General features: G+C 52.8%; 1 pseudogene; it reads left to right on the plus strand.

Annotated features, from left to right (window-relative positions):
• Nucleotides 1-16,285, plus strand: part of LOC127485151 (protein APCDD1 pseudogene) — a 98,595-nt pseudogene that overhangs the window by 59,193 nt on the left and 23,117 nt on the right.

Below are 16,285 nucleotides of genomic sequence, written 5' to 3' on the forward strand. Positions count from 1 at the left end.
CTGCCTCCATAACTTGTCTACTCAGGGAACTCAAGTAAGTGCAGTCATACAGTATTTGTCTTTTTGTGTGTGGCTCATTTCTTTTAGCATAGTGTCTTCAAGTTTTATTCATATTATAGCAGATTTTTGACATTTTTAGTATCTATTCATGAAATTGTTTATTAAGTGATATAACACTTAACAAGTTACAACCTATTTAAAAATAATACAAAATCAATTTCTCAAAGGCACAGAAACACCTTCCTTCCGTTCATTGGTTCACTCCCCAAGACATGGCCACTGTTGTAGTCCAGACTCATGATCTAAAGAACAGAACGGTGTTCAATGCACCACACACAGCACCCCACAGGCTTCTCCCTCCCTCCCTCCTTCTCTCTCACACACACATGCACACACGCACACATGCACACACATTCTTATCAATTCTGCCTGCCCTTCCCCAGCTGTATTAAAGTAGGATCCAAACTCAAGTAATATGTATTTACAGTATACAGTGCCATGTTCTGATACATTCAGACATTGTGGAGTGATTACATCAAGGAAGTCACATATCCATCATGCCCCAGAAACCTTGGGCCTCATTGAAGTCTCCGTGCTGTGCAGTAGCTCTCGCAAACTCATTATCATGGATTTCATCCAGGGGCCAGTAGGGGAGTCACCACTGGGAGCACAGGCCAGGCCCCTTCACCCTCTTCCTAGGCTGAGCCCCTGGGCCCTGGGACCCTGTACTTTGGTATCGGGTGGGTGGCAGGCAGTGAGGAGGGGGGCCAGGAGTGACCTCGCAGGCCACTGGAAATCTCCAAGCTCCCTGTCTTCCCCTGGAGGTGAGATTGGAAGTGCTGCCAGTTCTGCTCACTCCCCAGGACCATGGTTGGTGGTGCAATACAATGGATGTAAAAGTGGGCTTTTTGTCAGCAAGTTTTCCTAAGTTTCTTTCTCAATTGTGATCAAGCATAGGTGACAAAATTTCCATCCTGACCATTTTGTTAAAGATTTATTTATTTATTTACAATAAATTCAGGAGTTAATTCAGAGTTACACAGAGAGAAGGAGAGGCAGAGAGAGAGAGACGTCTTCCATCTGCTGGTTTACACCCCAAGTGACTCTGATGGCTGGAACTGGGCCAATCCAAAGCCAAGAGCCTGGAGCTTCTTCCAGGTCTCCCACATGGATGAAGGGGGGTCCAAGGACCTGGGCAATCTTCTACTGCCTTCCCAGGCCACGGCAGAGACCTGAATTGGAAATGGAGCAGACAGGACTTGAACCTGTGCCCGTATGGGATGCCGGCACTGCAGGTGGTGGCTTTACCCACTACACCACAGCCCTGGCCCCCACTGACCATTTTTTAATATTTATTTATTTTAGAGGCAGAGAGAGAGAGAGAGAGAGAGAGAGAGAGAGAGAAACTAACTAAGGTTTTCTACCTGCTGGTTCACTCTGCCAATGGCCACAACAGCCAGAACTGAGCTGATCCAAAACCAGGAGCTTCTCCCAGGTCTCCCACGTGGGTGCAGGGTCCCAACACTTGGGCCATCTTCTGCTTTTCCAGGCCATAGCAGAAAGCAGAATTGAAAGTGGAGCAGCTGGGACTTGAACCGGCACCCATATGGGGTGCCAGTGCTGCAGGCAGAGGCTTAGCCCACTGGACCGGCACCCATATGGGGTGCCAGTGCTGCAGGCAGAGGCTTAGCCCACAACACCATAGCACCAGCCCCATCCTGACCATTTTTTAAGCCTGCACTTCAATGGCATTAAGTCCCCTGACATCACTGGGCAACCACTACCCCCACCAACCTCCAGAACTTTTCCTCCTGTGAAGCTAAAACTCTGGACCCACTCAACACCAGCTCCCCGTTCCCTGGCCACCGTTCCCCCCTCTGTCACGTTATGAAGCTGGTGGCTCAAGCCCCTTGTACAAATGGAAGCATGCACGGTTTGTCCATTGAAAGTGCTGCATGTATATCACAGACAGGAGCCACCCATGATGATTTTAACCAGCTGGTGTGTGGCTGGTGTAGCTTAGGTGAAACCATTAGCCACCAGCAAATGAATGGATCTCCAGTGACACCTCAAGTGCCACTCTTCACATTTGCATTGCAGCTCAGAGAAGGTTGTGAAGTCAGCTCAGGCTGGTTGCAACCAGAAAAGTAGGTCCCTGGTAGCAAGGGCTGCTTCGCTGGATGTGGCTCCAGTTGTCTAAATACATAGAGGGGCTGGGATGTGGGTTTATTACTGGCTGTTAGTTTTGTGTTGGTTGGTTGGCTCTTGATTTTGATGGGACACTCCTCTCCTGTCTACTGGTTCAGTCCCTGCATGCCCAGAACAGCTGGGGCTGGGCCAGGGCCAAAGCAGGAAACTTAATCCATGTCTTCCATGTGGGTGGAAGGCACCCAATTTTCTTTTTTTTAATATGTAAGATTTATTTGACTTGAAAGTCACAGCTACACAGAGAGAGGAGAGAGAGAGAGAGAGAGAGAGAGAGAGAGAGAGAGAGAAAGAGTGAGAGTGTCTTTCATCCGCTGGTTCACAATCCAGATGGCCACAATGGCCAGAGCTGTGCTGATCTGAAGCCAGGAGCCAAGAGCTTCTTCCAGGTCTCCCAAGCGGGTGCAGGGGCCCAAGGACTTGGAACATCTACTGCTTTCCCAGGCCATAGCAGTGAGTTGGATTGGAAGTGGAGCAGCCAGCTCTCAAACCGGTGCCCATATGGGATGTGGCACAGCAGGCATCGGCTTTACCACAGTGCCACAGCACCAGCCCTGCCCCAATTTTCTTTAGAATTTTTTTTTATTTATTTGAAAAGCAGAGTAACAGAGAAAGAGAAATAAAGTGAGATTTTTTTCCACCTGCTGTTCACTCCCCAAATGGCTGCAACAGCCAGGACTGGACTAGGTCAAAGCCAAGAACTAGGAACTCCATCTGCACAGGTCTCCAACAGGGTGGCAGGGGCCCAAGCACTTGGACCATCTTCTGCTGCTTTTCCAGGTGCACTAGCAGGAAGTTGGATAGGAAGTGGAGCAGCCGGGACTCGATCCAGGGCTCACAGGGGATGCCAGTGTCACAGGTAGGTGGATGCTTAACCACCTGTGCCATAACAATGACCCCAGCACCCAATGTCTTTAGCCATCTTCACTGGCAGGAAGCTGAAATCAGGAGCCAGAGCCAGGTGTTGCATCCAGGTTTTCCAATGGGGGAGGCAGGTGTCTGCCCCACTGAGCTAAACGCCTGCCTCCTAACTGGGAATATTCCAGAGGAAAATCTTTTGTAGAACACTGTCCTGGCACCTTTCTCTGAAGGGAGGAGGGAACCTCCACTGTGATATGGCCTTCACTAAACAAGTTCAGAGTTGGTGAACTCAAGGGACTTCCATAGCCTAGACAGCTCATAGCAAGAGTCTTGGGTGATTGCTGATGTCATAAATAAGAGTGCCAACTGTTAAATCAACAACGGAAGTCACTGGGTACATGCTCCCCATGTAGGATCTCTGTCCTTAATGTGTTTTACTATGAAACTTAAAGACAACACTACTAGTCGAACAATACCCTATACCTTGTATGGTTGTGTGAGTGCAGCCTGTTGAAATCTTTGCTTAGTATATACTAAGTTGATGTTCTGTATATGAAGGTAATTGAAAATGAAACTCAATGAAGGGCGGGATGGGAAGAGGGAGTGTGAGAGGGGAGGGCCGAGGGAGGGAGGGAGGGAGGTTGGGGGGAGAAGCCACAATAATACAAAAGTTGCACTTTGTAAATTCACATTTATTAAATAAAAAAAAGGAAATGGCAAAAAAAAAAAAAAAAAAAAAAAACACTGTCCTGGGACAGGCTAGCTCAGTTACCCTTAAGAGTCCAAACTGGTTGCAGATCCACTCTTGTATGAGCAAAAAGTTCACGGGAAAATGCAATTAAAAGATAAGTTTATTGTGGCATACACACAAACACACACAAAATCACTGAAGCCCAAGCAGTTTTTCCTATGAAGCTTTTTTCATGAATTTTGTGAGGCTCCCTTGGGTGAATGGGTTTCAGGGTGGTTTTGTTGTTTTTCGCACCAAAATAAACTTACCTTTGAGTTTCACTTTCCAAGGGCTTTTTTTTTTTTTTTTTGGACAGGCAGAGTAGACAGAGACAGTCTCATGAGAAAGGTCTTCCTTTGCCGTTGGTTCACCCTCCAGTGGCCGCCGTGGCTGGTGCGCTGCGGTTGGTGCACCATGCTGATCCGATGGCAGGAGCCAGGTGCTTCTCCTGGTCTCACGTGGGGTGCAGGGCCCTAGCACTTGGGCCATCCTCCACTGCACTCCCGGGCCACAGCAGAGAGCTGGCCTGGAAGAGGGGCAACCGGGACAGAATCCGGTGCCCCGACCGGGATTAGAACCCGGTGTGCCGGCGCCGCAAGGCAGAGGATTAGCCTAGTGAGCCGTGGCACTGGCCCAAGGACTTTCTGAAGTGCCCTTGTATTTTACTATTGACTGATCTGGAGTGCATCCTTGAGACCCCCACCACTTGAGGTTCTGTCTGTCCCCGTCCACTCAGGGCAATGCTGTCCCAAAGGCTCATCTGTCCCTTTGAAGCTCTCCCCAGCCCCCACACCCAGAATGAATTCTGTGCATCCCACATGCCCCTAGTGGGGCAGCCATCCCAGATATCCCCTGGCTCATGTCCAGCCATGACCACTGGATGCTGTAACAGACAAATCCCTGTTAACCACATGTGGATCCTGAGGACCACAAGGAAAGTCAGAACCCATGGGCTGATGGGACTGTGCTTGGATCCCTGTGTCCCACAAACCCTGACTGAGGGCCAGGCATTGCATCCTGGAGGGTTTGCCGTCATCAGCGAGATGGGCAAGGTACTGACCAGTAACAGTGTGTGGGTGCCCTCAGAGACATCCTATGGGGTGCGGGGAGAGCTTCCAGGAGGCTCGTGACCCAGCCCCCCCCCCGCAGTGCAGTGCTGGCCCACTCCTGACTCTGACCTTAGCCTTGGAGCCTGGGGCAGGGTTGCCCCCAGAGGTCTGTGCTGAAGCTGCTTCCCACACTTGCACCCCCATGTGGGTGTGATACCACTGCCCACAGCATGGGAGCCATGATCCCTGCCTCCCCACACCTCTCAAGGCCAGGACAACCCCCAGTCTTGGGGAGAAGAAGGGGCCGGCCCTAAACAGCACTGCTGGCTGCTCTGATGCCCCTGTGCTTGCCTGCCATGGCATCTCGGGCAGACGTGACCACCATAAGCCACATCCTCCCTTGGTTGAAAACAGAACTGAGTCTGGCTGGGTCCTGGAGAACCTCCAGGGCCAGACCAGTCCTCCCCAGGCTGGTGCAGCCACAGCTCTGGCAGCCCAGGCCCCTCGCCCCCCTGGCGCAAGCTGTGCCAAGGGCTATATCCAGACCCACACAGAGGAAGATGGGTCCTGAGCCTCTGTGCAGGGTCCCTGCCACCTCACCAGAGCCTCCCAGGTCCCTCTGGCACCCGCACCTCCTGCCCTGCTCCCCTGTCACAGCAGCCCCTGCCCATCAGCTCCACCTCACAGGCCCAAGCTTCCTGCTAATGCAGACCCCTGGGCCAGGGGTGATAGCTCAAGTAGTTGGGGTTCTGTTGTCCATTTAGGAGACCTGGATTGAGCTCTGGGTGCTGTTGCAGGCATGAACCAGCAGGTGAGAGCTCTCTCCCTCTCTCGCTCCATCTGCCTCTCAGATAAAGAAATCAATAATAACAGAGGTTGCAGAACTTGAAGGTAATTTACCTGGTACCGCAAAGTGCATGTTGTTGATCCAAACGTACCTCATTGCTTTTGGGGAACTGTGACCCCAGATGAGGGTTGCTTTCCCCCAATGGAAAATTTCTGTTGGAAACCGAAGTTTCTGATGCCTACAGCGTGGGGCCTCCTAACGTGAAAGGCCTGACCGGGGTCTGGCATCGCAGCGTCACAGAGACGGGGGAGCTGTGTCCGTGCTGCCCGAGAGGACACGTGATTGGCAGCGCTGGCTGGCCCGGCTTCACGCTCATGCAGCAAGACCCTGGGGAGCGAGGGGCCACCTTGCTCAGCTGTGTGTGTGTGGAAGGGCGATGCTGGGGGTGGAGGGCCTCTGTGCTCCTTCAGTTCTGGCCGATTCTAGGATGACTTTCTCAGGCAGAAGTCAAGGCTGACCCTCCCAGCCCCACCCCCTGCAGAGCCTGAATGGGCCTGGGGGGTGGGGTGGGAATGGAACTCCAGGAGACCCACAGTGACCCAAGCAGCCTCATCCAACTTCCCCTGGGCCCTGCCAGGACCCCCCGCCCCCAGGGAAGAAGAGACCACGACCCTCAGTGCCACCCTAATCCCTCTGACAGCAGTTGACTGTGGCCTAAACCTGGGTCTGGCCTGCAAAGAGCTAAAAGCACAAGCCCCAGAGACATCTGTGGCACCCTTGTGTGTGAGACCACCTGCAGAGGGTGAGCCGAGGTCTCCCAGGTGCCCATCTCAGGAGCCACCATGACACACACACATGCACAGGCCACACGCGGTATGCATGGCCCTGGCCTAAACCCCGACCCTCCTGCACCCCAGCGGTCCCAGACAGCTGGTGCCTTCAACCAGAGCAAGATCTCCGTGTTTAAGTCAGAATGTGAGCATTAAAAGCAAACACAAGCACACGACAAATAAAACTTCGTGTTGACCTTTCTGCTATTGGACGGAAAAGCCCAAGACCTTAGCAGGCTCCCAGGCCCCCTGGACCACTCTCCCCGCTCTTCCTCCAAGCTACAGGTCCCTTTGGTCACAGAACATTCCTGCAGTGCGTGCCTTTTCAGCGCCTGGACACAGAACATTCCTGCAGTGCGTGCCTTTTCAGCGCCTGGACTGCCCGGCTCTCGTCTGCCCCCTGCAGGCTCTTCTGGAGTATGGCATCCCCCAGAAAGCCCAGGCTCAGGGGCAGTGCCCTCTGCAGCCTGCCCAGCTGCTCCTAGCGTAGCGTTCACCTAACAGAGTAGGAGTTTCCTTCATCGTTCAGTTTCTGTAGCCTCACAACGTACAGGCCTCCCCCACCCAGGGCAAGGGGCACGGTCCCCACATTCTTAACTATTTGTCCTGTGTCCCTTAAGGGAAAAAATACTCAGCTGCCCACCTCCACCATATGCGATGGGTTTTCAGACACATGCTAATAACAAAGCCAAAGAAATAGAAATGAATGGAATGTTGAAGTTTGCCTTTAAATATCTGTATTTTATTTGAAAGGCAGAGAGAGGGAGGGAGCTTCCATTTACTGGTTCACACCCAAATCCTGCCACCCCACCCCACCCCACCAATAGCTGGGGCTGAGCCAGACCAAAGCCAGGATTCCACAATGAAATCCCAGTCTCTCATGTAGATGGCAGGAACCCAACCACTTGAGCCATCACCTGCTGTCTCCCGTGGTGCACATTAAACGGAAGCTGGATTGGAAATAAAGGAGCCAGGATTTGAACACCATGCTCCCACATATGGAAGGCAGACAGCATAACTGCTGCCCCAAATGCCATCCCCCCAACAAAAGGGATTTTACAAGTGCATTCATAAACCCAAAGTGAGGGGACCTTAGCAACATACAGGTGCAAAGAGAGAAATCCGCTACGTCCTAGGAGAGGCACTTCTTACAGTGGTGTCCAGCTCACCAGGGACATGGACAGCCGAAGAAATTCATCAGGGAGAGATGGAAGCCTGGCCCTGTGGCTGGATGTGAGCCCTGTGAGCCAGCCCCAGGTGTCCCCACAGGGTCCCTGAAAGCAGCCTCCTGCCCTCCTGGGGGACACCGCTGGCCCTGGGGACCAGAGGCGGGGACAGGTGCACCTGGCCCTGTGTATGTATTGTCCCAGTAGCTGCTTCCTGCTTGCCCCACTGTGGTGTCAGCAGGCCCCGTGCAGCCAGTGCTCCCTCACTTGAATAGATGTTCCCCTGCCCCTGACCCACAGCTGCCACCTCAGTGCCAGCGATATGCCAATCATTGCAGACATCTGGAATATTCTTTTCCTTTCTCTGTTGACCTTCTTTGTGCTGCTGCCATCTCTCAAACTATAAACCAAAATAAATCCATTTTTTATAAAAATGATTTATTTATTTGAAAGTCAGAATTACACAGGGAGAGAAGGAGAGGCAGAGAGAGCGAGGTCTTCCATCCACTGGTTCACTCCCCAGTTGGCTGAAACAGCCAGAGCTGCGCCAATCCAAAGCTAGGAGTGAGGAGCTTCTTCCAGGTCTCCCATGTGGGTGCAGGGGCCCAAGGACTTGGGCCATCTTCTACTGCTTTCCCAGGCCGTAGAAGAGAGCTGGATCAGAAGTGGAACAGTGGGCTGGCGCCGTGGCTCACTTGGTTAATCCTCTGCCTGCAGCGCTGGCATCCCATATGGGCACCGGGTTCTAGTCCCAGTCGTTCCTCTTCCAGTCCAGCTCTGTGCTGTGGCCCAGGAGGGCAGTGGGGGATGGCCCAAGTGCTTGGGCCCCTGCACCCACATGGGAGACAAAGAAGCACCTGGCTCCTGGCTTCAGATCAGCGCAGCGCTGGCCATGATGGCCATTTGGGGAGTGAAGCAACAGAAGAAGACCTCTGTCTACAACTCTACCTGTCAAATTTTTAAAAAAGTGGAGCAGCCAGGACTCAAACTGCTGCCCACATGGGATGCCGGCACTGCAGGTGTCGGCTTTACCTGATGCACCACAGTGCCGGCCCCAAACCCACTTTCAGATTTCTCCAGAGCACCTTTGTCCCCTGCAGTCACCACACGAGCAGGGATGCCACAAGACTGGCAGATTCCCAGCAAAAGCCTTGGAGGCCAGCGGTGAGAGGAAACATTGAAGCTGCTGAAAGAAACCATCCTTGAAACCTGAAGGAGATGGGGCTGGTGCTGTGGTGCAGTAGGATAGCCCTCCACCTGCGGCGCCGGCATCCCCTACGGTTCATCTTCTGATCCAGCTCTCTGCTATGACCTGGGAAAGCAGTAGAAGATGGCCCAAGTGCTTGGGTTCCTGCACCCATGTGGGAGACCCAGATAAAGCTCCTGGCTTCAGATCAGCGCAGCTCCAGCCATTGCAGCCATCTGGGGGAGTGAACCAGAAGATGAAGACCTCTCTCTCCATCTCTAACTCTACCTCTCAAAATCTTAAACAAAACACTGAAGGAGAGGCATGGAACTTGTGATGCGGTGAGTTAAGCTGTCACTTGGGTGACCAGCTCAAGTCCTGCCTGCTTCACTTCTGATCCAGCCGCAGGCTGAAGCCTCAAGGCAGGCGGCATATGACAGCTTCAGTGTTTGGGCCCCACCACCACCACCACTCACGGGGGAGACCCAGGCTGAATTCCTGGCTTCAGCCTGGCCCAGCCCTGGCTGTTGTGCACATCTGAGGAGTGAACTAGCAGATGGAAGGTACTTTCTCCCTCTCCCTCTCTTCTACCTTTCATGTACCTAAAAATAACCTGTACAGACGGACGGGGGCTGCTGCTGCCTTCTGATCGCTACAGCTCCAGATCATGTGACACGAGCACTGATGGACTGACAAAGCCTTTCGTCTTTTGTTCCCTTAAAGAAGCTGTGAGCAGCTAAAGGGGCATTCTGGCTGAAATCCATGGAGGACAGACTCACTAAAATATGTGACTCAAAATGCTGTTTTGTGAAAATTTTGAAATGTTCAGCTTTCCTCTGAAGTGCCTTAAGTAGATCCCATTCTCATATTAATGATTTTTAAATTATATGTTTCTAAAAATTTGAGAGGCAGAGCTACAGAGAGAGGGAGATGGAGAGACATCTGCTGCTTCACTCCCCAATTGGCCACAACAGCCAGAGCTGGGCCAATCTCAAGTCAGGAGCCAGGAGCTTCCTCCAGGTCTCCCACATGGCTGCAGGGGCCCGAGCACCTGGGCCATCTTCCACTGCCTTCCCAAACCATTAGCAGCGAGCTGGATCAGAAGTGGAACAGCTGGGACTCAAACCAGCACCCATATGGGATGCCAACCCTGTAGTTGGCAGCTAAAATAACTTTAAAAAATTACCAGAAAAACTGGTTAATAGAAACAATATAAAATGAATTCTGATACTAATAGCAAAGTATGTGGTGTGGGGTAAGTTTTTATTTTCTATGAGGTTATAATTGGCTCAAAATATGTTGCTCTATCCAAGTCTTGTGATAATCATAAATGGAAACCTATACTAGATACAAAAAAGATAAGGCTAATCAAGTATATCACTACAAAAAAATCAAATCACAAAGATATCAAGGGGCTGGTGCTGTGGCGCAGTGGTTTAACGTCCTGGCCTGAAGAACCAGCATCCCATTTGGGCGCTAGTTCTAGTCCTGGCTGCTCCTCTTCTGATCCAGCTCTCTGCTATGGCCTGGGACAGAATAAGATGGCCGAAGTCCTTGGGCCCCTGCACCCATGCGGGAGACCCGGAAGAGGCTCCTGGCTCCAGATTGGTACAGCTCTGGCCATTGCGGCCAACTGGGGAGTGAACCAGTGGATTGAAGACCTCTCTCTACCATTCCTCTGTGTAACTCTTTCAAGTAAATCTTAAAAAAGATATCAATAAAGATGACAAAATAACTACAAACAGATTTAACTAAATGAAATACAGCAGTCAAAACTCTGGGTTGACACGCGAGGGCATTGCGGATGGCGTCGTGAAGAGATGCGCACCCTGCCCTATGCACAGCAGTTTTGTTCAGTGAGCAAGACGTGCAAACAACCCAGATGTCCATCAGTGGGCAAATGGAAACAGAAAATGGTTTAGACACAAAGTGCAATAATCAGCCTTTTAAGAAAGGGGGGGAGGAAATCCTGTCATTTGTGACATGAATGAACCCAGATGATCATATTTAAGATTTATTTGAAAGGCAGAGTCACAGAGAAGCAGAAGCAGAGAGGTCTTTTATCCACTGGTTCACTCCCTAGATGGCTGTAACAGCTGGAGCTGCGCTGATCCAAGGGCAGGAGCTTCTTTCCGGGTCTCCCACATGGGTGCAGGGCCCAAGGACTTGGGGCATCTTCCACTGCTTTCCCAGGCCACAGCAGAGAGCTGGCTCAGAAGTGGAGCAGCCAGAACTTGAACCAGCATCCACATGGGATGCCGGCACTACGACAGCTTTACCTGCTATGCCATAGCACCAGCCCCAATAGAGGATAGTATTTTAAGTAAGATAAACCAGAAAGCACACATAAATGGACCAAACTTGCTCTGCCTCTGTGGCTTCCTGGGTTCTACTATTTCTCCATGTCCTCACCTGTTGGGCAGGGCTTCACTAAGCCATCGACTTGGAGAGCCCAAGACACAGTGGAATTCGTACCATAGCATCAGCCAACTTAATCTACACCTGCTGCTGTAGCAAAAAGCCTTTAGAAGGATGATCCATGAACAGAAATCTGAGTTCTGGGGGCTGGGGAGCCCAATCTAGGCACCAGGAGATACTGCCTCTTTGAAGAGTCTGCTTCCAAGATGGCACCTCGCCGTGTGCCCCAGAGGAAACCAACACATCCCCACATGGCAGAAGGGCCCAGCTGGGACCCTGTGGTCCTTTTATAAGGTCATCAGTCCCGTTCATGAGGGTTCTTCATGATTTGATCCTCTCCTAAAGGCAGCCCCTCTTTGGAAAAAAAAAAAAAAAAAAACCTTGAAAATCAGAGTTACATGGAGAGGGAAGAAACAGAGGTCCTTCATCCACTGGTTCACTCCCCAAATGGCCACTATAGTCAGAGCTGGGCAAGACTGAAGCCAGGAGCTTCCTCCAGGCCTCCCACATGGGTGCAGGGGCCCACACGCTTGGGCCACCTTTCACTGCTTTCCCCAGGCACATTGGCAGGGAGCTGGATTAGAAGTGGAGCAACCAGGACTCAAACTGGCATCCATATATGATGTTGGCTCTATAGACAACAGCTGAAGCCTCCAACACAGTGCCGGCCCCCAAGGCAGCCCCTCTTAAAATGCTTCACATTGGTGATCGACACACTAAGTTTGGGGGATACCTTCGTACCACGGCACCAGTGGAAGTGGTTCCTTTTGATAACATGGTCACAAACATACCCATGTTCACTAAGTGATCCATTCACTGTGGCTCCCTCAGCCGATTGCTTAACCTATTCCTGTTTTAACCTCCAGCCTCATCAGCCCGTTCAGGCTTCCGTACCTGCATTTCCTCTGCTTAGGCTCCTGTTCCATGTCCTGTGACTCCCGGCCTCAGTGTTCAGGCACCGTTCCCGGGCCACCCACACATATGATGCTACCCCCCCCCGCACCCCAGTGACCTTCCACTGCATCCTGTCTCCGTGCCTCTTGTCTGAAATTGTCCTGCTTCTTGATGTAACTTGCCGATCGCCCGAGTCACCCATCTCAGTACAAGTTCCTAGAAACATGAGAACCACGCGTGTCTTTTCCACCCCTGCCCCCAGCACTCAGCCCAGGGAAGGGCAGAGCCTCAAACACCTTCTGCATAAGTGAATGCACTATGCTGACAGCTTTCACACAAAAAAGAGGGGCCGGTGCTGTGGCGCAGTGGGTTAACACCCTGGCCTGAAGAACCAGCATCCCACATGGGCACCAGTTCTAGTCTTGGCTGCTCCTCTTCCAATCCAGCTCTCTGCTATGGCCTGGGAATGCAGAAGATGGCCGAAGTCCTTGGGCCCCTGCACCCACATGAGAGACCTGGAGGAGACTCCTGGCTCCTGGATCAGCACAGCTCTGGCTATTGCTGCCATCTGGGGAGTAAGCCAGCAGATGGAAGACTCTGTCTCTACCTCATTTCAAATGCATAAGTCTTAAAAAAAAAACCCTCAGTTTTACAAGTGAGGAACTGAAGTTTATGAAGATTAACTCAACCATTTTTACATGCCCACCCACCCCCCAAAAAAAACAAATATTGAAAACTGCAGAAAAAACAAAATGGAAAACCAGACAAAAGGGACACCTGTATCTAGAGATCCTTCACAAAAAGTCTCATTTGGGGTGGTGCTGTGGTACAGTGGGTTGAAGCCCTGGCCTGCAGCACTAGCATCCCATCTGGGCACTGGTTCAAGTCCCGGCTGCTCCATTTCCAATCCAGCTCTCTGCTAATGGCCTGGGAAAGCAAAGGATGGCCTAAGTCCCTGGGCCCCTGCACCTGCCTGGGAGACCCAGAAGAAGCTCCTGGCTTTGGATCACCTCAGCTCTGGCTGTTGCAGTCATGTGGGGAGTGAACCAGTGGATAGAAGCCTTTTCTCTTGCTCTACCTCTCTAACCCTTTCAAATAAAATAAGTTTAAGGAAGGATTTTTTTAAGTGTCTCATTTGTCCTTATACCAGGCATCTAGAACAGTCTAGGACACAGCAGAGGAACATCTAAGTTCAAGTTGAAGCCTCAAATCCCTGAGACCCGAGTACAGTTGATGTTGTAAGATAGAGATGAGCATGAGATCATCCTTTATGTTGAAAGTTAAAATATTCTTCACAAGTCAGATCAGCTGGGCCCTGCCTCTCCCATCGTGCCAGAACACCTCCTGCAACAAGGAGCCGGAGTCTCGGCCAGCGACTAGAAGCTACCCAGACACGTGCAAGTAAGGACACTGAACCACGGCACTTCTGCTGGCTGGCTGTGCGCGCACTATTGCACGGTGGAGCTCTGCACGGCTTTCAGCCCTCAGTGCTACGCAGTTTGTGGGTCTCCCCTCCCCCATATGATCCAATGCTGTCCAGCTTAGCTTAGCCATGGTTTGGCTTCTAAAGCAGCGTTAATCCAGGGTGGTCATCCACATATCCAGAGCATTCAACAAGGATAGGATACTTCAACATTCTTCAGCTCGAGCATTCCACACACCGTCTTATCTGTAGGAGGGGCAGTTTAGGAGGTCGTGGGAGATGACCACCCCGGGGTGGGGGCAGCAGCACAGGGCTGGCAGCAGGAACTCAGGTGGCAGCAGGAGCTCAAGACCACCCCCACCCAGCAGTCTCCAGGGCACAGGCATCACGTGGAGCAGGCTGTTGCTGCCCACGCCCACGTTCTGCAGGTGGGCAGTGTGAAGTCTGTAGGACAGATGGGTAATATCGGTGCCCAGAAGTCCACATCTTAAGGTCTCCAGTGGTCTCTGCATGTCACTAAGGCAACACAAGTAGTTATTCCCAGGGAGCTGAGGCCAGAGCTCTTAGCTTGGTACAGCTCCATTGCCCCCCCACACCCTAAGACGACCATAGGAGACCATCTCCTCACTTCGAGAGGACTTCAGAGTCAGGTGGTCTCCTATACCTACCATGGATGCTACATACACATTACTGGGCCAGTGCTACCCACGTGAGCCTCACTTCTGCCACGGAAGCTATGGAGGTCAAGCTTTGGAAAGATCTCTGCACACTAGGGCTGATCTGTTCCTAGGTGACGAGTTTGGGAAGATGCTCCACCCCCTCTTTTGCACCCCTTTTCCCCCAACCGCTAGCTTCCTAGTTGAGCAGAAGGCCTACTGGAGTTTCCACAAGCTCACCATTTGTGAGAGGGGTGCCTAGCCTAGCCGTGAAGACAGCAGCACTGCACAAAAGTGGTGCTAGTTTGATTCCCAGCTCCAGCTTCCAACTCCAGAGCCCTGCTCATGGGGGATTCAAGGGTTCCCTGCTGTCCTGGATTGAACAGTGTCACCACCCACCCCCAAGTGCATGTCCAACAGGAGTCTTTGAATGGAAATAGGGTCTTGGCAGATGTGATCAGGTCAAGGTGAGGTTAGACTAGAGGGTGGGCCCCTAGTCTGTTGACTGCAGTCCCTTAGAGACACAGACACACAGGGGAAGAAGCCATGTGCAGAGGCAGACTGCCCTGACGTGCCAAGGAGCACAAAGGATCACCAGCAAGCAGCAGGAGGTAGAACATCAAGCAACAACTCCTCCCCCGGAGCTTTTGGGGGGAGCACGGCCATGTCCACACCTTGACTTCCGACGTCCAGCCTTCACTCACAAGGGAATACATTACCATGTTTTCAGCCACCCAGCTTGGGATCCTACGAAGGGACCCCTGGGAGTCTACTACACAGGCCATTTCGTATTCAAACAACCCTCCCACGTGCTCACCTGGCAGCTGTGTGGCTGGCCCAAGAGACAGCAAAGCTTACGGAGGTAGTCCAGCTTATCCAGCCAGGAGAAGAAGGCCACAGGAGTTCCTGGAGATGCACCGTGGTGTGAGCAGGTCTGCTCCTGCTGGGGTGGGGGAGGGGGAAGGAGCCAGGTCGGGTCTGGCTGACCCTGCAGCCTGTGGCTGCCAACATCGGCTCCCCTTTCCCCAGGATCTTCACCACAGGGGGCAGGGCACTCCATGAGCGAGCAGCTTCCTGCCCTGGAGGCATGGAGACCCTCCCCGGGCATGGAGGAGACAGGACAGGAAGTGGCGACTTCCTGTCAGAGCAGGAGACCATGCCCCTCTGCCCTTGAAGATGAGAGCAAGGCAAGAGTCCCCCAGCTCTGGGACCCATGGAGGCTCCGCCCTTGGATTCTTTACTAGCCTGGCCTTGGCCACGACCGAGGCCGGCCCTGCCTTGGCTAGTGCGTGTGCATGTGCATATGCGTGTGCAAGACACAAAAGGGATGAGAGATCTCCCAGCACATCTCCCTCCTAGGTAAAGCCCAGCACCCTCAGCTTTGGCCTTCTGTGAAGATGGGCAAGGATACAGGCTCCTTCAAGCAGCCGCAGCCCTGGGATGCAACAGGCCTTTGGTCCCCGTCCCTCCACAGGCCACCAGCTGCCCCACCCCACCTGCCACCCCAGGCACTGGGGTTTGTCCACACAATGCTTCCCTGCAGGCCTCTCGTCCCTTCTCGCACGCAGCCCTTTGTCAGAGGGCCGTCCCCACTCCTGCCCACCTCAGGCAGACCTGACCTACACCCAACAGGTGCACGTCCACGGAGGCTCCCACCCCGGGGTGACTCCCACTGACTGTGCCTCTGCCCGCACCTCCCCCTGCTCCAGCCTTACCTGGGTGAGCACACTGACTGTGCCTCTGCCCGCACCTCCCCCTGCTCCAGCCTTACCTGGGTGAGCACACTGACTGTGCCTCTGCCCGCACCTCCCCCTGCTCCAGCCTTACCTGGGTGAGCACACTGACTGTGCCTCTGCCCGCACCTCCCCCTGCTCCAGCCTCACCTGGGGTGAGCACACTGACTGTGCCTCTGCCCGCACCTCCCCCTGCTCCAGCCTTAACTGACTGTGCCTCTGCCCGCACCTCCCCCTGCTCCAGCCTTAACTGACTGTGCCTCTGCCCGCACCTCCCCCTGCTCCAGCCTCACCTGGGTGAGCACACTGACTGTGCCTCTGCCCGCACCTCCCCCTGCTCCAGCCTC

This window comes from Oryctolagus cuniculus, chromosome 21 (genome assembly GCF_964237555.1).
Source record: "Oryctolagus cuniculus chromosome 21, mOryCun1.1, whole genome shotgun sequence".
In the NCBI taxonomy this organism is placed as follows: domain Eukaryota; kingdom Metazoa; phylum Chordata; class Mammalia; order Lagomorpha; family Leporidae; genus Oryctolagus; species Oryctolagus cuniculus.